This window comes from Nomascus leucogenys, chromosome 9, assembly GCF_006542625.1.
Source record: "Nomascus leucogenys isolate Asia chromosome 9, Asia_NLE_v1, whole genome shotgun sequence".
In the NCBI taxonomy this organism is placed as follows: Eukaryota; Metazoa; Chordata; class Mammalia; order Primates; family Hylobatidae; genus Nomascus; species Nomascus leucogenys.
The window spans coordinates 16,090,198-16,116,167 of NC_044389.1; the positions used below are offsets into that span (position 1 = coordinate 16,090,198).

General features: G+C 40.4%; 1 non-coding gene and 2 pseudogenes across 1 annotated transcript; all 3 read right to left on the reverse strand.

Moving 5' to 3' along the window:
- Positions 1–536: 536 nt before the first annotated feature.
- Positions 537–7,797, reverse strand: LOC100588610 (annotated as a pseudogene).
- A 4,140-nt stretch (positions 7,798–11,937) lies between these two features.
- Positions 11,938–12,040, reverse strand: LOC115836879. Its single transcript, XR_004031871.1, has one exon. It is a non-coding gene; the product is annotated as a U6 spliceosomal RNA (small nuclear RNA).
- A 9,043-nt stretch (positions 12,041–21,083) lies between these two features.
- LOC115830439 lies at positions 21,084–22,870 on the reverse strand (annotated as a pseudogene).
- Between the last annotated feature and the right edge of the window lie 3,100 nt (positions 22,871–25,970).

Consider the following 25,970-nt stretch of genomic DNA (forward strand, 5'->3'; position numbering starts at 1 on the left):
TGTGCCCAGCCACCTTTACTATGTTTTACCACACCTTGTAACAAAGTGGTGCAAAGTTTTCATTTATTGATTTTTTTTTTTTTTGAGATGGAGTTTCACTCTTGTTGCCCAGGCTGGAGTGCAATGGTACGATCTCAGCTCACCACAACCTCCACCTCCCGGGTTCAAGTGATTCTCCTACCTCACCCTTCCAAGTAGCTGGGATTACAGGCCTGCATCACCAAGCCTGGCTAATTTTGTATTTTTAGTAGAGATGGGTTTCTCTATGTTGGTCAGGCTGGCCTCGAACTCCTGACCTCAGGTGATCCGCCCACCTCAGCCTCCCAAAGTGCTGGGATTACAGGCGTGAGCCACCATGCTCTGCTTCTTATTTATGCTTGGAGTCCTTGCAAACCTCATCAAATGCCCAATAACAAGGCTTCCTCCCAGGCTTACTGCTATGACCACAGAAGATTCCTTCTGTCCCTTGCAAATCTTACAGCTAACATCTTATGTGATGCTGTGTGGCATACTTAGGGAATCATATGTAAAATTACTTAATCATATGCACACTCAGAGGTTGAAGGAACATGTTTGTGTGACAAAGCATCTTTTTCTATATCAGACTTTTTTTTTTTTTTTAAATAAAAAACAAGCCAAAATGAAAATATAAAACCCCATGAGATATCCATATGAAGTAACTCTGATTTGGGCTGACATGGTTTATCTGAAGAGTATGTACCAAGTACATTCAGGGCAGCTTTTTTTCTCAGGGTCTGGAAGCATGAGCGTTACTGGGGCAGACTTTTTCCGGGGCCAATATTTGGGACCTGACAGCAATTCAGGTACATCTGTGGAACAAGGGGTGACGGAGTGATGAAGCACTAGAAGGGGACTGCTGCCAGAAGAAGGCAGTCGGGGAATGCTTGAGCTAGAAATTGCAGATGGGACAATGCCAGTTTTCCTCTTGGTGGCTTCCTGAATGGCTCGTTCAAATTATCAGACTTCATCAATTGTCATGTACTTGTTTGGGCATGACTCACTATGTCATTTGCAGGCGAGGAATGTTGATTGCAAACTTTTTGTGTTAGTTTGCTCAGGCATGTTTTTTTCGTATTCCTGAACATCATCCATTATCACATACCATTCATCAACCCATGCAAAAGCCTATGTCGTCTTTGACTGACTTGTGTACAAATTGTCCTACTTTGGTCTGAAGCCTCCAGACCTCCAACCTCACTGGCGGTCTCCAGCTTGTAGAAGCACATGATGGGCTGATGTCTATCTATTCAGCCTGCCCTTAACTGTCCCCATCCTGTCTTCTCTGACTTGAAATGTTTAGGATCCTCAGATTCTTTGTCGTAGTGCTCTGGAATTTCATTGCAGACAATATCAATAAAGTAAACGTCTCTTTCTAGGTTTTTGGCTTCCTTGTAAAAAACATTTACTGGCCGGGCATTGTGGCTACAGGTATGAGACACCACACCTGGTTCTCTCTCTCTATTTTAAATAAAAAAAAATTGCCAGTTTATTATAAAGGATATTACAAAGGATGCAGACAAAGAAATGCATAGGGTAAGATATGGGGTAAGGGGAATGGAGCTTCCATACCCTCCCTGGGTGTACCACCCTCCAGGAACCTCCATGTATTCAGCTATCTGGAAGCTCTATTTTCATAATTTTTAATGAGGCCTTAAAGTTGCTTTTATGACTGTAAGTTTTTAATATTAGGTGTTATAGTTGAATGGCTTTATGTAATTTCTGATTAAGACTTTTAAATAATAGTCTCTTCAATATTTTTATGTTCAACAATAGACTCTCTTCCCACAAATATATAACAAAATTTAAACCAGTCTTCACAATTATTTAAACTAATTATAACACTTGAATTATATTGGAAATAACAGCCTTTCCTTATCTTCTCCTTATAATTGTAATACTGAAATTTCTTATGATAATGTGATTTCTATAACACTTTTCCATACCAGGTATTTCAATATAAGAATAAAGCAAAATTTTGCAGAAGGCACTTGCATTGTTGGGATGGTCACTTAGAAACCATTAATAGCAAATAGGGAGGTGTATCTGACTTACGTGATGACAGATATTTAAATTGCTGGCTGTCCAGTGCCTGTCAGGAGTCCCCATTCAAACTCCTGGAACAAGGGATTCATGGAGCTGCAGGACGAGTTATGTAACAGGTTCCTAAGAGCATTCCTGCCAGCAAGATTAGGGTAGAAGATGGCAAAAAGGCTAATGGCAAGCACTGGGGAGACAGTAGTTGAATCTTTGTTGTTGCATATATTAAATATGTCTATATGCTCATTGGTATTGGTGTGTTCTAAGTGACCACTCTAAAAAGGCAGGCACATTCTTTAAAATGTAGCTCTATTATTATTTTGAAATAATGTAGACAGCTAGCTCCTAAAGTCAATATCCAAGTAATAGATGGGGTGCACTGGTGCAATCACAACTCACTTCAACCTCAAACTCCTGGGCTCAAGTGATCCTCCTGCCTCAGCCTCCCCAGTAGCTAGGAGCATAGGCATGTGCCACCACACCTGGCTAATTAAAAAAAATTTTTTTTGTAGAGATGGAGGTCTTGCTATGTTGCTCAGGCTGGTTTGGAATTTCTGGCCTCAAGTTCCTGCCTTGACCTCCCAAAGTACTGGGATTATAGGTTTGAGCCCCTGCTTCCAGCCCAGATGCTCATGCTCCTTCAACTCTCTGAAGATCCTCAAAGAAGTCTGCTTAAGGCTGGGGGTGACGCTCTTGGGGTCAAGCCAGCTTAGTTGCTGTGGGTGCCAAGGAGATTAGTATCTCTCAGCATGCCTGTAATCCATTTGCTGTTTACCAGTATATTTCAGCACCCTGATTAGCAAGCTGTAGTATGAATAGTGTCTCAAAGGAGGTCTCCGTATCCCATTTCCCATGCCATGCATATGCCTTATGAAGATGCCCTAAAAACTGGTTGAGCCTAACTATTATCAGGAGAACCAGAAATTCTGTACCTCCAGGAAAGTTCTACAAAAGATTTCTTCCCCAGTTCCCTCACCCAGGGCGGTAGGTGGGCTGAGGAGTGTCTAATATGGCACCCGACTGTGACCAACTGAATTGTGAAAGCTGATTGCAGTTCTTTGGGGTGGAGCCCAGGCAAACTTCTTCAGTGTGTATCAATCCAGTAGAAGCTGCTACTGTGAGTGGAAAAAGGGAGAGATTAAATAATCTGCTTTGGCCAGGTTGGTCTCGAACTCCTGACCTCAAGTGATCTGTCTGCCTCGGCTTCCCAAAGTGCTGGAATTACAGTCTTGAGCCACCATGATCCATGCTAAATTTTATTTTTTAGTGCAGTTTTAGGTTCACAGCAATACTGAGTGGAAACAATAGAGTTCCCACTGCTATGTCTTCAAGGTCCAGCTTCCATATCATTATCTCTATGAAATCTTCTCTGATTTCCCATAGTTGTAAATAAAAGTTTCCTTTTCCAAAATTTCACAGCCCCTTTAAGAAAATTTAACAAGGTTTCATTTTCTAATCTGTTTTATTTGTCATGTACCTATCTTTTCTTCTTCACTAGACTGTAAATTCATTAAGGGCAGGATCCATGTCTAATCTACCTCTGCATCTCCTAACACCATGGTTCCATCATTGTTTTGGCAAATATTGGAGTACGCATGTATTATTACACTGTGCTGCTTACATATTTATAGATTTGCTTTTCTTATTTGACTGAGACCTCTGAGATTATATATTTATTTTTCTGTATCTCCCAATGCTTTGAGCAATGACAAGTATATAGTAAGTGGTTGATAAACCCTTGCTTTTTTAGTATGAAAGGAAGCTGGCTGTTCTACGGTAAAATTTCAGCTGAAACCTCAGTAAGTATTAAGTAGTAATCATAAACAATTAAAAATTATGGAAAAGTATAGAAAAATTTGTTTTCAATAGAATGTATTTATTATGTTCTCAAAAGCATATGTTTTCATCTCCCAGTGTTTCCTAAAGCTTGGTGACCTTTGTGTAGAATGAGACATCTTTCATGGATGAAAATAGATCTCTAGCTCTTTGAAATCATAACTTCTTATGACAGTAGAAATATATCAAGGAAAAAAGTTTAAGTCAAAATACATCTTTAAAGTTTTCTTTTTCACAGAACATTTGACATTTAAAACTCATTATCTCTTGCCACTTGAATCTCAGTGTTGACCTCAAGGATTCTGGAGAAAGTACAGGATTTAGAGGGCAAAGAGAAGCACAGGAAAGCAAAGTGAATGAAAATGAAGAGTAGAGAGGCATAACCTGGTCTTGGTGATGTCAAATTCAGACCAAGGGCAGGGGGTAATTTATGGGATGGATCAAAAGGAAAGGGATAAATGATGACGAGAGTAGCAACATTAAGTCAGAAAAGACAAGAAAAATGAAAGAGGCCGAAGGGCAAGACACACAATAGGTGAGGAGGGGACATTTCTAAAATAACAACTGTGATCCTTTAATTTTTTTACATTGCATGAATAATTTCAGAATATTGGTAATGAAAATACAGATAAAATTCCCCTTCAACACCATTTCCCTGGAAATCAAATCTTTTTTCTTTTTTTTTCAGCCCCAGAGAATGGAATATATTTAGAGAGGTACAAAACTATCAAGTATCTCTATAAATAACTACAAAATTTTCACTTACATTTATTTATAATGTCTAAAGCACAGCCACAAGTTCTCCTCCTCTTGGGAAAGAAGGAGAAAATTTTAAGAGTTGGCTGTTCTTGGCTGGGTGTGGTGGGTCACACCCATAATCCCAGCGGTTTGGGAGAATGAGGCTGGAGGATCACTTGAGCCCTTGAGTTTGAGACCAGACTGGGCAATATCATAAGATCTGGTCTCCACAAAAATATTTAAAAAATATTAGTCAGGCAATCCCAGCACTTTGGGAGGCCAAGACGGGCGGATCACTAGGTCAGGAGATCGAGACCATCCTGGCTAACACGGTGAAACCCCGTCTCTACTAAAAAATACAAAAAAATTAGCTGGGTGTGGTGGTGGGCGCCTGTAGTCCCAGCTACTCAGGAGGCTGAGGCAGGAGAATGGCATGAACCTGGGAGGCAGAGCTTGCAGTGAGCCGAGATCACGCCACTGCACTCCAGCCTGGGCGACAGAGCGAGACTCCCACTCAAAAAAAAAAAAAAAAAAAAAAAAAAATTAGGCATGGTGGCAGTGCCTGTACTCCCAGCTACTGGGGAGCCTGAGGTAGGAGGATTGATTGAGCTCAGGAGGTGGAGGTTTAGTGACCCGAGATTGCACCATTGTACTCCCAGCCTGGGCGACAGAGTGAGACCCTGTCTAAACAAAACAAAACAAAACAAAACAAAACAAAACAAAACAAAACAAACCCCCCAAAAAACCAACCACAAAAAACACAAGTTTTCTGAGTTCACAGCTCTTATCTTTAACTAAGTGTAGACATCCCTCCCTCAAGATCATTCTCCTTCTAATCCCAAAATAACAGAAACATGGAATTAGGTTAAGACTACTGGCTAAAGAAATTTATTTCTTCATGCCATTATTTTCATTAATAGGCATTCTAGAATTTCGAGGTACTTACTGTTTTCTGTCTTAACATACATATTAACATTCATAGATGTAACTTACCCTTATGAGTATACTTACATTTTGAAAAATCTCCTCTTCACCTTAAATTGTGGAGTAATGAAGCACTTAAATAATTCATAATCTCCATCGAAGCTAGTGCTACTTCCTAACTATGGACCACGTTATAGACAGGGTAGGTGGCAGTTTACATCTTTTCCTACAGAATTATCTGTAACTATAACTTTTCATCTCTAATTTGGAAAAAATAACAAATTCCAAGGAATAATAATAATAATAATAATAATAATATATTGATAGGGCCTATCTTGGGTATACAGTAATTTATGTATAAAATATCATACATAAATGTTGGTATTTTATTATTTGTAATAGATTACTTGCAAGTCACCTCTCAGTTGATTAAAATGCAATCATACATGACATTGGTTGAGTATGGTTGGTCTAACATGACATTGTAATGAACTATAACCTGTGTAGCCACTGTAAAGACTTTTTGTTGTTATTGTTGTCACAAAGACTGGAGTGTAGTGGCGCAATCTCAGCTCACTGCAACCTCCACCTCCTGAGTTCAAGCAATTCTTCTGCCTCAGCCTTCTGAGTAGGTAGGATTACAGGTCCCTGCCACCATGTCTGGTTAATTTTTGTATTTTTAGTAGAGATGGGGTTTTGCTATGTTGGCCAGGCTGGTCTGGAATTCCTGACCTCAGGTGATTTACCTGCCTTAGCCTCCCAAAGTGCTGGGATTACAGGTGTAAGCCACCATGCCCAGCCTTGTAAAGACGTTTTAACCCTCTGACAGTGAAGTCAATGAGGGGACCTTGAAATTGTTTTTGAATGTCTGATTTCTTTTCTTTTCTTTTCTTTTCTTTTTTTGAGGCAGAGTCTCACTCTATTGCCCAGGATAGAGTGAAGTGGCACAATCACAGCTTACTACAGTGTAGAACTTGTGGGCTCAAGCAATTCTCTCACCTCAGCCTCCCAAGTAGCTGGGACCACTGGCATGTGCCACCATGCCTGGGTAATTTTTAAATTTTTTTGTAGAAAAAAGGTTTTGTTATGATGTCCAGGCTGGTCTCAAACTCCTGGACTCAACAGTTCTCTTGCCTCAGCCTACCAAAGTGCTGGGATTATAAGTGTGAGCTACTGTGCCCAGCCCATTTTGTTACAAGGACCTGAATATCAGTTGGAAGTAGCCAGTTGAGAGAAAATGTCCCAGTGTCCCTAATCTCACAAGATTGTGGAATGAGTCTTTGACAGTGGAGAATTGTAACAGTGAAACAGCAAAAAACTACCATAACTAACTCCAGTATTGTTTAAGTGGCATTTACCCATTCCTGCACATAGGCAAGGATAATTTTAGAACACTGAGATAATATACAAAAATAGCAATAATGTAGTTTTAAGGGCTAACTCTGGGATTAAAAGAGAAATACGTAAACAATGAACTATGTTTTCTTAAAGATTTATAGGAGCATTGTGACCTGACCAAAGACAGTGAAGTTCCCAACCTCCCTGGACCCTGGCTGGCACCCAGATGTCTGTGTTTATTGGTTACCTCTTGATCCCAACCCCCTTGCCTTCCCCTGCCCTTAACATAAAAAGAACCTGAAATTGGTACTGATTAAGATGATACTTTAGAATGCTAGTTCACCATCTTCTTGGTTTTGCTGGCTTTCCAAACAAACCTGCTTTTCCTCCCACCAACCCTTGTCTCTCAAGTTTGGCTTTTGAGCTGCTAGCAGCTAACCCTGTATTCTGTTACATTTTCAATAAAAATCACTAATACTTATCTTGGGAATCCACTGGCTGAAATTCAAGTTCTTTCTCTACTGCCAAAATCCAAAATTTCCATTTCATCAGCTTCAAATACATTTAAAAATGTCAAAATGCATTATGACAATGTTGTCAGATAAAGCCAAAAATACCTTCCACCTTTTATTGTCTCCAAATACTCAGAAAATTAATGAAGGAATATCAGAGATGCTTCTCTAGAAACTTTAGTATTATAATTAAATCTGCCAAACATTTGCATATGGCGTTTATTGCACAGTGTTTTATATTTTCCAGGGTGAGAGAGAGAGAGGTTACAGTCAATGAGTTGTATAACTCATACCTGAATTCACTCTTTCGTTTCTGTGTAAGTTGATTCCAAGGCATCAGACTACAGACCTGGAGTAGAGGACCAGAGGCATAATTCAAATTACTGAGCATCTTCTGCTAACAATGTGTAGTAATTTTTTTACTTAGTACATGTGAACTTAACCCAGAACCTAAGTTACCTTAGTTCATGTGTACTTAGGTTCTGGGTTTAAAAAATAATGAATTATATAGTTCTAGTCTTTTTTTTTTTCCTTTATTAGTTTTTTATAATTTTATTTTATTTTTTTTAAATTTATTTCCTGAGACGGTGTTTTGTTCTTGTTGCCCAGGCTGGAGTGTAATGGCATGGTCTCGGCTCACTGCAACTTCCACCTCCCGGGTTCAGGTGATTCTTGTGCCTCAGTCTCCCAAGTAACTGGGATTATAGGCACCTGCTATCACACCCAGCTAATTTTTTTGTATTTTTAGTAGAGACGGGGTTTCACCACATTGGTCAGGCTGGTCTCAAACTCCTGACCTCAGGTGATCCGCCTGCCTCGGCCTCCCAAACTGCTGGAATTACAGCCGTGAGCTACTGCGCCTGGCCTATAATTTTTGTTATTTTATTTTACTTTAAGTTCCGGGATACATGTGCAGAATGTGCAGGTTTGTTACATAGATACACATGTGCTATGGTGGTTTGGTGTACCACCTATGAACCTATCATCTAGGGTTTTTTTTGTTTTTTTTTTTTTTGAGATAGAGTCTTGCTCTGTCACCAGGCTGGAGTGGAGTGCAGTGGCATGATCTTGGCTCACTGCAACCTCCGTCTCCCAGATTCAAGTGATTCTCCTGCCTCAGTCTCCTGAGTAGCTGGGACTACAGGCGCGTGCCACCACACCTGGCTAATTTTTTGCATTTTTAGTAGAGATGAGGTTTCACCATGTTGGCCAGGATGGTCTCGATCTCCTGACCTCATGATCCACCCGCCTTGGCCTCCCAAAGTGTTGGGATTACAGGCGTGAGCCACTGCGCCCAGCCACCATCATCTAGGTTTTAAGCCCTGCATGCATTAGATATTTGTCCTAATGGTCTCCCTTCCCTATAGCTCTAGCCTTGAGTTCAAAGTCTAGTAGGGGAAACTTTTTTATTTTTTTGAGACAGGGCCTCACTTTATTGCCCAGGCTAGAATGCAGTGGCACAATCTTGGCTCACTGCAACCTCTGCCTCCTGGTTTCAAGGGATTCTCCTGCCTCAGCCTCCAGAGTAGCTGGGATTACAGGCACCCGCCACCGTGCCCAGCTAAGTTTTGTATTTTTAGTAGAGGCGAGGTTTCACCATGTTGGCAATGCTAGTCTTGAACTCCTGACCTCAGGTGATCCACCTGCCTTGGCCTCCCAAAGTGCTGGGATTACAGGCTTGATCCACCACCCCTGGCCGGTATTTCACTAAAATTTCTTGTTAATATAGTACTCATTCCTCAACTGTGCCTGGCATTGTCCAGTCCAGAGCCCAGAGAATCAACTTCACCCCTCTGCAGGAGTGTGGGGAGGACAGTCACGTGACTGTACCTAGTGGGGCAGGGGACCCAGGGTCTAATTGCTTCTAAAAAAAATGTGCAAACAATTCTTCTGTTTTTGGCTCATTTTCACCCCTTACTTACTGGGATAACTATTGCCACCAATTCCTGAGACTTTTGGTTTACATTTGGTTGCTTTCCAGGTTTTCCTATTGCCAACTTGGGGATTCTGCTGCTAGTTATCCCGCATTCTTCTAATTTTTCAAAATTTTTTTCTTTTTGAGACAGAGTCTTGCTGTGTTACCCAGGCTCAATCTCGGGTCACTGCAACCTCCGCTCATTGCAACCTCCACCTCCCAGATCCAAGAGATTCTCCTGCCTCAACCTCCTGAGCAGCTGCAATTACATGCACACGCCACCACACCAGGCTAATTTTTGTATTTTTAGTAGAGACGAGGTTTCAACATGTTGGCCAGGCTGGTCTCAAACTCCTGACCTCAAGTGATCGGCCCGCCTCAGCCACCCAAAGTGCTGGGATTACAGGTGTGAACCACCACGGCTGGCCTCCAGTTCTATCTGTTAATGTGAGCTATGACTTTTACAAAACTTTGTGCTTTTTAAAACTTTAGTTTGAAATGACTAAATCTACTTTTTTTTTTTTTTTCCTGGAAGTCTTCAATTGCCTACTGTTGCTGAAAATGTCTTAAAAATGCCTGGAGGGCTTAAACAGTAAATGCCTCTGGGAGAGGTATCACATTTTTTTAAAATTGGTGTCATACTGTTTTTTGAGAGTAGGAGTTGATAGGTAGAGGGTGCATAAGAAAAGAGGAACTGTACAAAACTGAAGACCCAGTTGTTCCAGGAAACAATTCTAAAGACATATTTGATTTGAAAAAAAAATTCAATCAAATCAGTTCATTGAAGCTTCTGAACCAGACGCTCTCCTTAAAGTGCATTTCTGACTTTTTTTTTTTTAACTCTACTTCATTTTGGGTGAATTTGTGCTCATTTTTTTTTTTGCCTTTTCTATTAATAATTCTTATGACAGAAATAATAGTGATAATTATTTTTAAATATTTTTTAATACAATTACAATTATAATTATAAAAATACAATTTATAATTATATAGGAAGTGATACTACCTTCAATATTCATAGCTTCTAATAAGTGACAAGTCGTGTACACACACACACACTTATTTTAATACACACCATGTTCTCCCCCATCCTATGTGTCAAGGAAGAATTCCTTCTCAGGTTGAGAGGGCTGACAATGACTACAATAAATGTGCTATTTACCTTGGCTATAATGTCCTAATTTTCACTTATGGCTCTCAAGGTATAGTAGCAGGGCTCAAATAAATCAAATCCTTGTCATGAAAGAGTTATCTTTAACCAATTTATGAAATAGAAAACACACTATTTCCAAGGAAGGTTAAGTGCAATGTATTATGCAGATAAAATAAGGTATTATTAGTGTAAATAGAATACACTGATACGATACTCCATAGGAATTAGGTTCTATTTGCATGGCAGAAATTGCATCCTTCCGGTTAAAGCTTAAACGTGTTGCTGTGTTGGGTGTATTGCTGAATACTTGACGTGGGAACTGTGATTTGGCTTCACACTGCAGGAAACTTTAAGAGATCCACAACTCAGAGAACACTATTTTTTGGGTAATGGGTATTGGGTGTATTATGAGGAATACCAAGTTCTTCCAATACTTAGGAGGGAGAATTAGCAGCAGGAAAGAGCGGTCCAATGGTTGAGGTACGGCTTAAAAGTTCCCAACTCTCATGTCTTAGGAAAAAAGAAGAATTTGGAAATGTTCTTCAGAAATCACCTAATTTATGCCTTGGACATTTGAAATAATTATAATTATATCCCATTTTTTAGAGACTTCAAAAAAATGATTCTGTAACTTTTCTCAGAAGTATGTTGTTGAACAAGGGAGTTCTTTCTTATATCTTACTTGTGTCTTTCCTTTTCTGCTGTCTTCAGTGGGGTAAGAATAAGGAATATCTTGTGAGGCCAGGCATGGTGGTTCACACCTGTAATCCCAGCACTTTGGGAGGCCAAGGTGGAAGGATCACTTGAACCCAGGAGTTTGAGACCAGCCTGGGCAACATAGTGAGACCCTCCCCCACCAACCCACCCATCTCTACAAAAAAATAGAAAAAAAAATAGCCAGGTATGGTGGTATGCACCTGTAGTCTCAGCTACATGGGAAGGTGAGGTGGGAGGATTGCTTAAGCCTGGCAGGTTGAGGCTGCAGTGAGCTCTGATTGTACCACTGTACTCCAGCTTGGGTGACACAGCTAGACCCTGTCTCAAAAAAAGAAAAAAAAAAATAAATACCTTGTGGCAAACAGTTATTCCTCAGTTTTTCTTTTCTCCTGATGCCTAGACTGAAAATTCTTTTTTTTCTCTTTAAGACAGGGTCTCACTCTGTCACCCAGGCTGGAGTGCAGTGGCGCAATCTTGGCTCACTGCAACCTCCACTTCCTGGGTTCAAGCGATTCTCCTGCCTCGGCCTCCTGAATAGCTGGGATTACAGGCGTGTGCCACCACTCTTGGCTAATTTTTGTCTTTTTAGTAGCGACAGGGTTTCAACATGTTGGTCAGGCTTGTCTTAAACTCCTGACCTCAACTTATCCACCCACTTCGACCTCCCAAAGTTGCTGGGATTACAGGTGCGAGCCACTGAGCCTGGCCTCTTTTAAAATATATATATTTTTACTTTATTAAAAAAATTTAACGTGGAATGCTTCATGAATTTGTGTGTCATCCTTGTGCAGGAGCCAAGCTAATCTTCTCTGTATCTTTCCAGTTTTAGTATGTATGCTGCCAAAGCAAAGTGAGCACTAGACTGAAAATTCTGACAACAAATCTGAGTTGGGTTAATTATTACATTGCTGAACACCTTTTAATGTTATTGAACATGTATAACTCAGCCAGGTGTGGTGGCTCACGCCTGTAATCCCAGCACTTTGTGAGATCCAGGCAGGTGGATCACCTGAGGTCAGAGGTTCGAGACCAGTCTGGCCAACATGGTGAAACCCCATCTGTACTAAAAATATAAAAATTAGCTAGGCGTGCTGGTGGGTGCCTGTAATCCCAGCTACTTGGGAGGTTTAGGCAGTAGAATAGCTTGAACTCAGGAGGCAGAGGTTGCAGTGAGCTGACATGGTGCCACTGCATTCCAGCCTGGGCGACAAAGTGAGACTCTGTCTCTAAATAAATAAATAAATAAATAAATAAATGTATGTATAACTCTGGCTGGGCACAGTGGCTTGGGTCTGTAATCTGAGCACTTCGGAAGGCCAAAGTAGGCAGATCACTTGAGGCCAGGAGTTCAAGACCAGCCTGGCCAACATGGCAAAACACCGTCTGTAATAAAAATACAAAAATTAGTAAGGCGTGGTGGTGGGTGTCTGTAGTTCCAGCTACTCGAGATGCCGAGGCAGGAGAATCGCTTGAACTGGGGAGGCAGAGGTTGTAGTGAGCCGAGATTGTGCCACTGCACTCCAGCCTGGGCAACAGAGTGAGACTGTCACACACATACACAAAAAGTATAACTCTGTGGCTAAATACTATTTTAGGTTGAAATTTTGTATGGCCTTTTTCATTAGTGTAGTTATGATAATATCATATTTAATAATATGCTTATGTCCACTGAAGAATTAATTTTGCTTGTATGTATATACTCAATGCTATATTTATTTGGTAATATTTTCTTGTCGATATGCATTTTATCTTTTCAGCAAGCACTAATCTTCTATGGTCATTTCCTAGACAAATAGTGTTAGCCAAGTTATCAGGTGTTTATTAACATCCTAGTATTCATTCATTTATTTCTTTGATCATTTAAACACCTTTTTGTGAAAGACATAGGGAGGAGAATATAAAGAAATGTAAGATTAGGGCGGTTCCAAGATGGCTGAATAGGAACAGCTCCAGTCTACAGCTCCCAGCATGAGCGACGCAGAAGATGGGTGATTTCTGCATTTCCAACTGAGGTACCGGGTTCATCTCACCAGGGCTTGTTGGACAGTGGGTGCAGGACAGTGGGTGCAGCACACCAAGTGTGAGCCGAAGCAGGGCAAGGCATTGCCTCACCCGGGAAGTGCAAAGGGTCAGGGAATTCCCTTTCCTAGCCAAGCAAAGCTGTGACAGACAGCACCTGGAAAATCGGGTCACTCCTACCCTAATACTGTGCTTTTCCAATGGTCTTAGCAAACAGCTCACCAGGAGATTATATCCCATACCTGGATCAGAGGGTCCCACGCCCACGGAGCCTCGCTCACTGCTAGCACAGCAGTCTGAGATGGAACTGCAAGGTGGCAGAGAGGCTGGGGGAGGGGCGCCTGCCATTGCTGAGGCTTGAGTAGGTAAACAAAACAGCGGGGAAGCTTGAACTGGGTGGAGCCCACCGCAGCTCAAGGAGGCCTGCCTGCCTCTGTAGACTCCACCTCTGGGGGCAGGGCATAGCTGAACAAAAGGCAGCAGAAACCTCTGCAGACTTAAATATCCCTGTCTGACAGCTTTGAAGAGAGTAGTGGTTTTCCCAGCACAGAGTTTGAGATCTGAGAACGGACAGACTGCCTCTTCAAGTGGGTCCCTGACCCCTGAGTAGCCTAACTGGGAGGCACCCCCCAGTAGGGGCAGACTGACACCTCACACAGCTGGTTACCCCACTGAGACGAAACTTCCAGAGGAACGATCAGGCAGCAACATTTGCTGTTCAGCAATATTCACTGTTCTGCAGCCTCTGCTGCTGATACCCAGGCAAACAGGGTCTGGAGTGGACCTCCAGCAAACTCCAACAGACCTGCAGCTGAGGGTCCTGACTGTTAGAAGGAAAACTAACAAACAGAAAGGACATCCACACCAAAACCCCATCTGTACGTCACCATCATCAAAGACCAAAGGTAGATAAAACCACAAAGATAGGGAAAAAATAGAGCAAAAACTGAAAATTATAAAAATCAGAGCGCCTCTCCTCCTCTAAAGGAATGCAGCTCCTCACCAGCAATGGAACAAAGCTGGATGGAGAATGACTTTGATGAGTTGAGAGAAGAAGGCTATAGATGATCAGACTTCTCTGAGCTAAAGGAGGAAGTTTGAACCCATCGCAAAGAACTTAAAAACCTTGAAAAAAGATTAGATGAATGGCTAACTAGAATAACCAACACAGAGAAGTCCTTTAAGGACCTGATGGAGCTGAAAACCAAGGCACGAGAGCTACATGACGAATGCAGAAGCCTCAGTAGCCGATGCAATCAACTGGAAGAAAGGGTATCAGTGATGGAAGACGAAATGAATGAAATGAAGCAAGAAGAGAAGTTTAGAGAAAAAAGAATAAAAAGAAACAAACAAAGCCTCCAAGAAATATGGGACTATGTGAAAAGACCAAATCTACATCTGATTGGTGTACCTGAAAGTGACGGGGAGAATGGAACTAAGTTGGAAAACACTCTTCAGGATATTATCCAGGAGAACTTCCCCAATCTAGCAAGGCAGGCCAACACTGAAATTCAGGAAATATGGAGAATGCCACAAAGATACTCCTCGAGAAGAGCAACTCCAAGACACATAATTATCAGATTCACCAAAGTTGAAATGAAGGAAAAAATGTTAAAGGCAGCCAGAGAGAAAGGTTGGGTTACCCACAAAGGGAAGCCCATCAGACTAGCAGCTGATCTCTTGACAGAAACTCTACAAGCCAGAAGAGAGTGGGGACCAATATTCAACATTCTTAAAGAAAAGAATTTTCAACCCAGAATTTCATATCCCACCAAACTAAGCTTCATAAGTGAAGGAGAAATAAAATACTTTACAGACAAGCAAATGCTGAGAGATTTTGTCACCACCAGGCCTACCCTAAAAGAGCTCCTGAAGGAAGCACTAAACATGGAAAGGAACAACCGGTACCAGCCACTGCAAAAACATGCCAAATTATAAAGACCATCAAGGCTAGGAAGAAACTGCATCAACTAACGAGCAAAATAACCAGCTAACATCATAAAGACAGGATCAAATTCACACATAACAATATTAACGTTAAATGTAAATGGGCTAAATGCTCCAATTAAAAGACACAGACTGGCAAATTGGATAAAGAGTCAAGACCCATCAGTGTGCTGTATTCAGGAAACCCATCTCATGTGCAGAGACACAAATAGGCTCAAAATAAAGGGATGGAGGAAGATCTACCAAGCAAATGGAAAACAATAAAAGGCAGGGATTGCAATCCTAGTCTCTGATAAAACAGACTTTAAACCACCAAAGATCAAAAGAGACAAAGAAGGCCATTACATAATGGTAAAGGGATCAATTCAACAAGAAGAGCTAACTATCCTAAATATATATGCACCCAATACAGGAGCACCCAGATTCATAAAGCAAGTCCTTAAAGACCTACAAAGAGACTTAGACTCCCACACAATAATAATGGGAGACTTTAACACCCCACTGTCAACATTAGACAGATCAACGAGACAGAAAGTTAACAAGGATATCCAGGAATTGAACTCAGCTCTGCACCAAGTGGACCTAATAGACATCTACAGAACTTTCCACCCCAAATCAACAGAATATACATTCTTCTCAGCACCACATTGCACTTATTCCAAAATTGACCACATAGTTGGAAGTAAAGCTCTCCTCAGCAAATGTAAAAGAACAGAAATTATAACAAACTGTCTCTCAGACCACAGTGCAATCAAACTAGAACTCAGGATTCACAAACTCACTCAAAACCACTCAACTACACGGAAACTGAACAACCTGCTCCTGAATGACTACTGGGTACATAACGAAATGAAGGCAGAAATAAAGATGTTCTTTGAAACCAATGAGAACAAAGACACAACATACCAGAATCTCTGGGACACATTTAAAGCAGTGTGTAGGGGGAAATTTATAGCACTAAATGCCCACAAGAGAAAGCAGGAACGATCCAAAATTGAAACCCTAACATCACAATTAAAAGAACTAGAGAAGCAAGAGCAAACACATTCAAAAGCTAGCAGAAGGCAAGAAATAACTAAGTTCAGAGCAGAACTGAAGGAAATAGAGACACAAAAAACCCTTCAAAAAATCAATGAATCCAGGAGCTGCCTTTTTGAAAAGATCAACAAAATTGATAGACAGCTACCAAGACTAATAAAGAAGAAAAGAGAGAAGAATCAAATAGACGCAATAAAAAATGATAAAGGGGATATCACCACCGATCCCACAGAAATACAAACTACCATCAGAGAATACTATAAACACCTCTACGCAAATAAACTAGAAAATCTAGAAGAAATGGATAAATTCCTGAACACATACACCCTCCCAAGACTAAACCAGGAAGAAGTTGAATCTCTGAATAGACCAATAACAGGCTCTGAAATTGAGGCAATAATTAATAGCTTACCAACCAAAAAAAGTCCAGGACCACATTGATTCACAGCCGAATTCTACCAGAGGTACAAAGAGGAGCTGGTAACATTCCTTCTGAAACTATTCCAATCAATAGAAAAAGAGGGAATCTTCCCTAACTCATTTTATGAGGCCAGCATCATCCAGCCAATATCATACTGAATGGGCAAAGACTGGAAGCATTCCCTTTGAAAACTGGCACAAGAGAGGGATGCCCTCTCTCACTACTCCTATTCAACATAGTGTTGGAAGTTCTGGCCAGGGCAGTCAGGTGGGAGAAAGAAATAAAGGGTATTCAATTAGGAAAAGAGGAAGTCAAATTGTCCCTGTTTGCAGATGACATGATTGTATATTTAGAAAACGCCATCATCTCAGCCCAAAATCTCCTTAAGCTGATAAGCAACGTCAGCGAAGTCTCAGGATACAAAATCAATGTGCAAAAATCACAAGCATTCTTATACACCAATAACAGACAAACAGAGAGCCAAATCATGAGTGAACTCCCATTCACAATTGCTTCAAAGAGAATAAAATACCTAGGAATCCAACTTACAAGGGATGTGAAGGACCTCTTCAAGGAGAACTACAAACCACTGCTCAATGAAATAAAAGAGGATACAAACAAATGGAAGAACGTTCCATGCTCATGGATAGGAAGAATCAATATCGTGAAAATGGCCATACTGCCCAAAGTAATTTATAGATTCAATGCCATCCCCATCAAGCTACCAATGACTTTCTGCACAGAATTGGAAAAACTACTTTAGAGTTCATATGGAACCAAAAAAGAGCCCACATTGCCAAGTCAATCCTAAGCCAAAAGAACAAAGCTGGAGGCATCACGCTACCTGACTTCAAACTATATTACAAGGCTACTGTAACCAAAACAGCATGGTACTGGTACCAAAACAGAGATATAGACCAATGAAGAGAACAGAACCCTCAGAAATAATACCACACATCTACAGTCATCTGATCTTTGACAAACCTGACAAAAACAAGAAATGGGGAAAGGAGTCCCTATTTAACAAATGGTGCTGGGAAAACTGGCTAGCCATATGTAGAAAGCTGAAACTGGATCCCTTCCTTACACCTTATACAAAAATTAATTCAAGATAGATTAAAGACTTAAATGTTAGACCTAAAACCACAAAAACCCTAGAAGAAAACCTAGGCAATACCATTCAGGACATAGGCATGGGCAAGGACTTCATGTCTAAAACACCAAAAGCAATGGCAACAAAAGCCAAAATTGACAAATGGGATCTAATTAAACTAAAGAGCTTCTGCACAGCAAGAGAAACTACCATCAGGGTGAACAGGCAACCTACAGAATGGGACAAAATTCTTGCAATCTACTCATCTGACAAAGGGCTAATATCCAGAATCTACAAAGAACTCAGACAAATTTACAAGAAATAAACAAACAACCCCATCAACAAGTGGGCGAAGTATATGAACAGACACTTTTCAAAAGAAGACATTTATGCAGCCAACAGAGACATGAAAAAATGCTCATCATCACTGGCCATCAGAGAAATGCAAATCAAAACCACAGTGAGATACCATCTCACACCAGTTAGAATGGCCATCATTAAAAAGTCAGGAAACAACAGGTGCTGGAGAGGACGTGGAGAAATAGGAACGCTTTTACACTGTTGGTGGGACTATAAACTTGTTCAACCATTGTGGAAGACAGAGTGGTGATTCCTCAGGGATCTAGAACTAGAAATACCATTTGACCCAGCCATCCCATTACTGGGTATATACCCAAAGGATTATAAGTCATGCTGCTATAAAGACACATGCACCTGTGTGTTTATGGTGGCCCTATTCACAATAGGAGTGACTTGGAACCAATCCACATGTCCATCAATGATAGACTGGATTAAGAAAATGTGGCACATATACACCATGGAATACTATGCAGCCATAAAAAATGATGAGTTCATGTCCTTTGTAGGGACAGGGATGAAACTGGAAACCATCATTCTCAGCAAACTATTGCAAGGACAAAAAACCAAACACTGCATGTTCTCACTCATAGGTGGGAATTGAACAATGAGAACACTTGGACACAGGAAGGGAAACATCACACACTGGGGCCTGTTGTGGGGTGGGGGAAGTGGGGGGGGATAGCATTAGGAGATATACCTAATGTAATTGACGAGTTAATGGGTGCAGCACACCAACATGGCACATGTATACATATATAACAAACCTGCACGTTGTGCACATGTTAGAACTTAAACTATAATAAAAAAATAAAAAAAAAACCACAAAAAATAAATAAGTAAATAAAAAATAAAAAAAAGAAAAAGAAATCTAAGATTAGAATCCTTGGTTCTTGGAGTTCATAGTTAAGTCTTAGACACTTGTGAATTTTAATTTTAATTTTATTTTTAATTATTATTATTTTTTTTACAGACATGGCATCTCACTACATTGCCCAGGCTAGTCTCAGACTCCTGGGCTCAAGCTATCCTCCCTCATCAGTCTCCCAAAGTGCTGAGATTACAGGCACGAGCCACCATGTCCAGCTGACACTTGTAAATTAAATAGCAGTGCAAGGTAGTCTATAATTAAATATTCTGTTTGTGGCAAACAGTAAGCTTTGAGATTTCACAGGAGAGGGTCATGAAGGTGGGTTTCTGTGGTTGAGAAAATTTTTATGGAGAAGTGATTTAAACTGGGACTTGAAGCACAAACAAAATTTAAACAGTTGGAGAGGAGGAGGCCAAGTCAGGCTGTCAAGGGAGCAGGTTGAAATGAGCCGATATGTGTGGAAATAATATGGAGTTCATCGTGAAGAGAATGGAGCTTGCACTGGGAAGTAATAAGTTTAGTATAGTGGGTCCTGGTTAGATAAAAAGGGCCTTGAAAATTCCTAAGGATTTGATTCCGTGGAAAATGGGTTTTGGAAGAGCAAGTGACAGAATAGTTTAAGAAATTGAATACAGGCTGGGCACGTTGTCCCACACCTGTAATCCCAGTGCTTTGGGAGGCTGAGGCAGATGGATCACCTGAGGTCAGGAGCTGGAGACCAGCCTGGCCAACATGGTGAAACCCCATTTCTACTAAAAATACAAAAATTAGCTGGGCGTGGTGGTGCATGCCTGTAATCTCAGCTGCTCAGGAGACTGAGGCAGGAGAATCGCTTGAACCTGGGAGCCAGAGGTTGCAGTGAGTCAAGATCACGCCACTGGAATCCAACCTGGGTGACAGAGTGGTACTCTGTCTCAAAAAAAAAAAAAAAAAAGAAAAGAAAGAAAATGAGTCTGGTGATAACGTGTCGTAAAATACAGCGGTGAAGGGCCTGGGTGCTGAATGAATCAGGCACACTGCCTTGGCTATTTATTTACTGTGTAAACTTGGTGAGTAATTTATTCATTCTGGGCCTTAGTTCTCTCATTAAAAAAAATGATTTTTTGATTTTTAAAATGATTTATTTTAATTTTTAAATGGACAAATTGTACATTTTCATGGGCTACATAGTGATGTTTCAATAAATATAGTGTATAGTGGTCAGATCAGGATAATTAGCATATCCATCATCTCAAACATTTACCATTTCTTTGTATTGGGGACATTCGATATCCTCTTTCTAGCTATTTGAAACTATATAATATATTATTGTTAACTGTAGTCATCCTACAGGGGAATAGAACACTAGAACTTATTCCTCCTATGTAGCTGTAATTTTGCATCCTTTAACAAATCCTTACTTATCCCTCCCTATTCATCCTTTTTCCCTCCCTTTGCCAGCCTGTAGTAGCCTCCATCCTACTTATTACTTCTATGAGATCAACTTTTTTAGCTTCTACATGTGAGTGAGAACATGTGGTGTGTAACTTTCTGTTCCTGGCTTATTTCACATGGCAGGATTTCCTCCAGTTCCATCTATGTTGGCATGAATGACAGGATTTCATTCTTTTTTATGGCTGAATAGTATTCCATCATGCATATAACCCACACTTGCTTTATTTGTTCATCTGTTGTTGGACACCTAGGTTGATTCAATAATTTGGCTATTGTGAATACGGCTGAAATAAACATGGGAGCGCAGATGTCTCTTTGATATAATGATTTCCTTTCCTTTGGATAAATGCCCAACTGGGGGATTGCTGGATCATACAGTAATTCTGTTTGTAGATTTTTGAGGAAGCTCCATACCGTTCTCCACAGTGGGTGTGCTCATTTACATTTCCACCAACAGTGTATTACAGTTCCCTTTTCTCCACTTCCTCACCATCATTTATCATTTTTTGTCTTCTTGACGATAGCCATCCTAACTGGGGTGAGAAAATAATTTTTATTTTTAATTGTGATTAAAAAACACTGCTCCTTTATTTTTGAAATGGAGGTATTAAATAATAACACCAGCTATCTCTAGAGCTATTGTGAGGAGTGAATGAGGTGAATTATGTAAAACACTTGTTACTTACAGAAATGCCTGGTGCATAGTAATCCTTCAAGATACATTAGCAAAAAATTTTATCTGAAAGGGAAGAGATTAAAGAGAATGAGACAGAGAAGATGATTATAAATTAGTTGAGTTGGTCAAGTAGCATTTTCCTTATAAATAGCTCCATGGTTACTTTTGTCATACTGTATTATTTATATGTCTGATTTGAACTCATTGAAGGCAAGAACTCCAATTATAGACTGGTGTAGGATATGTAACTAGTAGATGGGTTCAGGACATGTAATGTGCATACACTAAATGCTTGTTTAATCCATACTGAGATATGATCAATATCAATTGAGGTGATCAGAGTGCACAGAAAGGGATGAATAAAATAGACCTGATGAGGGAAGAATTAGTTATCCTTAAACGATTGAAGCTGAGAGGGGAGAGGCAAAAAGAACAGCAGAGATGGTTCCACGGTTTTGACTTGAGTAACATAAAATGATTACATTTTTACAGAAGAAGGGAAGTCAGCAAATAATGAGTTTTGGAGATAAAATAGTGAGTTTGATTTTATTGCAGTTACTTCAAAGTGAGTCAGTCAGTCATTTATTTATTCAACAAATATGATTGAGTTTTTACCATGTGTGATCCAATACTTTGTCCACATTATCTTTATAACATAAAATAGTGTGTGCAGGTCAGGAGCAGTGGCTTACACCTGTAATCCCAGCACTTTGGGAGGCGGAGGCAGGAGGATCACCTGAGGTCACGAGTTCAAGACCAGCCTGGCCAACATGATGAAACCCCGTCTCTACTAAAAATACAAAAAAATTAACCGAGCATGGTGGCATGCACTGGTAATCCCAGCTACTTGGAAGGCTAAGGCAGGAGACTCACTTGAACCCGAGAGGCGAAGGTTGCAGTGAGCCAAGATTGTGCCATTGCACTCTAGCCTGGGAGATAGAGCAAGACTCCATCTCAAAAAGAAAAAATAGTGTATGCCTTTCCTGTTATGCATTTGTCAGTTTCTTCCTCCTTTTTTCTTACTTTCAGTTCTCTTTTGTTTTAATTGTCACAAAAATGGCTTTCTTTTTTCCTTTTTTTTTTTTAAGTTTCAGGTATTTATTAATCAGTGTGATCTCCAACACATCAACATGATTTCAAGCATTTAGAGGAGAAATATTTCCTATGTAAGTGGAAAATTTTGTGAGTGGCTTCTGGAAGACCTTCATTCTAAGCAGCTTTATGGTGAAACATTTTATTTAGAAATCTGGACCTTTGGCCAGGCACAGTGGCTCATCCCTTAATCCCAGCACTTTGGGAGGCTGAGGCAGGAGGATCACCTGAGGTCAGGAGTTTGAGACCAGTCTGGCCAACATGGCGAAACCCCATCTCTACTAAAAATACAAAAATTAGCCAGGTGTGGTGGTGCGTGGCTATAATCCCAGCTACTCAGTAGGCTGAGGCATGAGAATCACTTGAACTGGGAGGTGGAGGTTGCAGTGAGCCGAGATTGCGTCACTGCACTCCAGCCTGGGCGACAGAGCGAGACCCTGTCTCAAAAACAAAAAACAAAAACAAAAGCAAAAAAAAAAAAAAAAAATAGAAATCTGGACCTTCTTTAGTTTGCGATAACACACATTCACTGAATAGAGCTTGTATCAATCATTGGGACCCAGTTTGTTCCAGTGTTCTGGGTTGTGGTTTCTGTCTCAGTTAACACCTGGATTGAACAATGCCAGATGCGAGACATCCAGTGTTGCTCCAGTACCTCCAGCTTCAATAAATTCAAGGAGAGGGATTAAGCTCGGATGCTTCTTGGCCTGACTGAGGATCTGGCAGAGCATGTTTGCAGTAGAGGTATCCTCTTGGAAAGGACAGAACTAGCCTAGCTATTCGGCCCTTTTTCTTATAATTGTTTTCTTGCATTTCTTCTCTCTCTTTGGTTTCACTACTATAGTAGTTCTGCTGTCTGTTAGTATATGAATTGCCTCTAACACATTTGCTGCTCTCTCTTTCCTTACCTTGCTAATTTTCCTTCTCGGTCTTTTCTGGTAACCCATGAAATCAAGGGTTCTTGAGCCCATGGTGCACCCCCTTCTTAAGAACTGAGTTTTCAGCAGTGAATATGAAGCGGGTAATTGCAATTTAGTAGGGTTCTGTGTGTGGAGAGGTTCTACCCAGTTTCTCTTGGATCTTGAACCAAAGAATGATTCCTTTGGAGCATGTTGATTATTTTCGGACTGGCTTCTAACTACCTAGGATAATTTAGGTTACGGTGAGATGAGAGAGGTATGAGTTTAACTGTAACACAATCAGATCAGTTTTAGATAAAGCCAAGAAGACTTAATGAGTTGTGCTTTACAGAAAAATTTCTGTGTAGGAGAGCATTTTGTTTTCAGGTGAACATTAACATTGGCCAGCATAAGCCAGGTGTATGGAAAAGAACACTGGATCAGGAATCAGAACATCCAGGCACATTAATTCTGAGAGCTGAATTTATAATCTTTTGTTATTCCCATTCATTGCTGATATGGTTTGGCTCTGTGTCCCTACCCAAACCTCATCTCAAATTGTAATCCTCACGTATAGAGGGAGGAAGTGATTGGATAATGGGGGTGGTTTCCCCCATGCTGTTCTCATGATAGTGAGTTAATTCTCATGAGATCTGATAGTTCTATAAATGATAGTTTTTCTTGGGCTCTCACACGCTGTCTCTCCTGCTGCCTTGTGAAGAAGTTGCCTGCTTCCCCTTTCCCCTTCCAACATGATTGTAAGTTTCCTGAGGTCTTCCAGCCATGTGGAACTGTGAGTCAATTAAACTTCCTTTCTTTATAAATTACCCAGTCTCGGATATGTCTTTACAGCAGTGTGAGAACGGACTAATACAACCGCTTTTTTTTTTTTTTTTACAGAGCCTTACTCTGTCACCCAGGCTGGAGTGCAGTGGCATGATCATGGCTCACTGTAGCCTTGACCTCTCAGGCTCAAGTGATTCTCCTGCCTCAGTCTTCCTTGTAGTTGGGACTACAGGCACGTGCCACCATGCTGAGATAATTTTTGCATTTTTTGTAAAGATGGGGTTTCTCCATGTTGCCCAGGCTGGTATTGAACTCCTAAGCTCAAGTGATCTTCCAGCCTTGGCCTCCCAAAGTGTTGGGATTACAAGCGTGAGCCACCACACCTGGCCTCCCATTCAGTGCTTTACCGTGATTTATTTTGAGTAAAACCAAGTAGAATTGAAACTTGAGTAATTTCCAATTGGCGATGGTTGAGTCAGGAGCAGTACTGAGGTTTATTTTGCTAAGCAAACACTTAATTTGCAGAAAACACACATTAAATATGTAAATAAGACTAGGAGGCAGGAAGAGACTTTTAAGTTGTTCAACAGAATAAAATATTTTGAGGCACTTAAAAATTACACAAAGCTTTTCAGAAGCACGATTTATGCATGGATAATTTACGTGCTAATTGTAATTCAAAATCTTCTCACTAAACTAATTCTCTAAAGATCTCTACCAGGTTATTTTTTTTTCCCCTGGATTAGTTTATGTTGTTTGTACCTGAACAGAATAAAAGTGAACTTCAAGAATGTTTATAATTCAGATACTTCACAAATTCCAATTGTTTCTCGTCCTGAATTAATGAAGTTTTATATGGGTTATTTCCATCTTATTTCAAAAAGCTCCCAAAACAAGGATTTCTACAGGAAATATGTTGCCCCCCCAACACACATATTTAAGTTTAGACATTCCCAAATTTCTCTGTTATGAATCCCCCTGCTTTAAAAATTTTGAAGAAATGTTTAAATTCATAAAAACACATAAAATTATTTTTAGTAGGTTGGATCATTTTTCCTACTTCTCACTTCTTCCATTTACGGATTATATAGCCAAGCCTTTGCTGTGTGACTTTTCAGTCCCTCCTTCATTAAGCGGAGGACGTGTATTTTCTTCTGTCATTGATTTACTTTGACCAATGGAGTCCAATATTTATTCAGACAAAATTTAGATATTATAAAATTCACCATTTAAAGTGTCCAATTCAGTGGATTTTAGCCTGTTCACAATGTTGTGCATCCATCACCACTATCTAATTCCCGAGCATTCTCATCTTCCCAAAAAGGAACCACATGCCCATTAGCAGTCACTCGTCATTCCTCCCTCCTCATACACCAACCACGTGTCTTTACGGATTTGATTAGTCTGAACATTTCAGGTAAGTAGCATCATACACTGTGGTTTTTTGTGTCTAGCTTCTTTCACTCAGTACAATGTTTTTAAAGTTCGTCCATATTGTAGCATGTATCAGCACTTCATTTCTGTTTTCTTTTTCTTTTTTTTTTTTTTGAGATGGAGTTTTGCTCTTGTTGCCCAGACTGGAGTGCAATGGCATGATCTTGGCTCACTGCAACCTCTGCCTCCCAGGTTCAAGCAATTCTTCTGCCTCAGACTTCCAAGTAGCTGGGACTACAGGCATGTGCCACCATGCCTGGCTAATTTTGTATTTTTAGTAGAGATGGGGTTTCACCATGTTGGCCAGATTGGTCTTGAACTCCTGATCTCAGGTAATCCACCCACGTTGGCCTCTCAAAGTGCTGGGATTACAGGTGTGAGCCACCACGCTGGCCACTTCATTTCTTTTTATGGAAAAATAATATCCTGTTTTATGGACATGCCACCTTTTGTTTATGATTCATCAGCTGATAGATGTGTGGGTTATTTCCACTGTTTGGCTATTATGATAATGCTGCCATGAACGTTTGTGTACAAATTTTTATATAAGCATATGTTTTCATTTCTCTCTTGGGTATATACCTATGAGTAGAATTGGGTCATATGGTAACTCTTTAACATTTTAAGATCTATGAATCTGTTTTCCAGAGTAGATGAAGTACTACTTTACGTTTCTATTAGCAATGTAAGAAGGTTCCAATTTCTCCACATC